The sequence below is a fragment of the Seriola lalandi genome, unplaced genomic scaffold, assembly GCF_002814215.2.
Source record: "Seriola lalandi dorsalis isolate HSWRI2012SDOR001 ecotype SW California unplaced genomic scaffold, Sedor1 jcf7180002055009, whole genome shotgun sequence".
NCBI lineage: Eukaryota > Metazoa > Chordata > Actinopteri > Carangiformes > Carangidae > Seriola > Seriola lalandi.
In genome coordinates, this window is record NW_019525552.1 from 464,622 (window position 1) to 465,407 (window position 786).

Below are 786 nucleotides of genomic sequence, written 5' to 3' on the forward strand. Positions count from 1 at the left end.
GTTAGTTAAACCGCAGGTAGTTAGTTAAACAGCAGGTAGCTAGTCAAACAGCAGGTAGTTAGTTAAACAGCAGGTAGTTAGTCAAACAAACAGCAGGTAGCTAGTCAAACAGCAGGTAGTTAGTTAAACAGCAGTTACTTAAACAGTAGGTAATTAGTTAAACGGCAGGTAGTTAATCAGCAGGTAGTTAGTCAAACAGCAGGTAGTTAGTTAAACAGCAGGTAGTTAGTTAAACCGCAGGTAGCTAGTTCAACAGCAGATAGTCAGTTAAACAGCGGGTAGTCAGTTAAGTAGCAGGCAGTCAAAAGGAGGTAGTAGGGAGATGAACCGGGGACTAAAGGTCAGGGACCGGATTCACCAAGCATTTCATTATTATTATTAGCCACAGTCTGTTGTAGCTGTACATCCAGCTGGAATATGATCCTTTCAAACAGCTGATCAGGTTTTCTCCGTTCAGATCCATGACTGGGGTGTAGATCCCGGACACTGTACAACAACGTCTACATCTGCACAGGCATCAATACAACCTGTGTGTCGATGCTGTGATTCTGTTTCCTGTTTACAAATATAATCATGTCTCCAGGTGTTCCTGATCACAGCAGGTAGAGCGACCATGAAGCTGCTGTATTTCTCTGCAGCTGTTGAACATCTTAAACAAGTCGTATGAACTGTCCTGTGATGTCAGAGACATTCATTGTTTGGAGCATAGATCGGCTTTTCTCTGTTGCTAGGTAACGCAGCGTTGCCAAACACTTCATCTCCACTGATCAGGTTGTTTCAGTTGGA

General features: G+C 43.3%; 1 protein-coding gene across 1 annotated transcript in view; it reads left to right on the forward strand.

The window, feature by feature from the left end:
* Positions 1 to 786, forward strand: part of LOC111647837 (multifunctional procollagen lysine hydroxylase and glycosyltransferase LH3-like) — a gene marked incomplete at its 5' end in the record, with an annotated part of 11,144 nt that overhangs the window by 1,061 nt on the left and 9,297 nt on the right. The gene's annotated exons all lie outside the window — the stretch shown is intronic.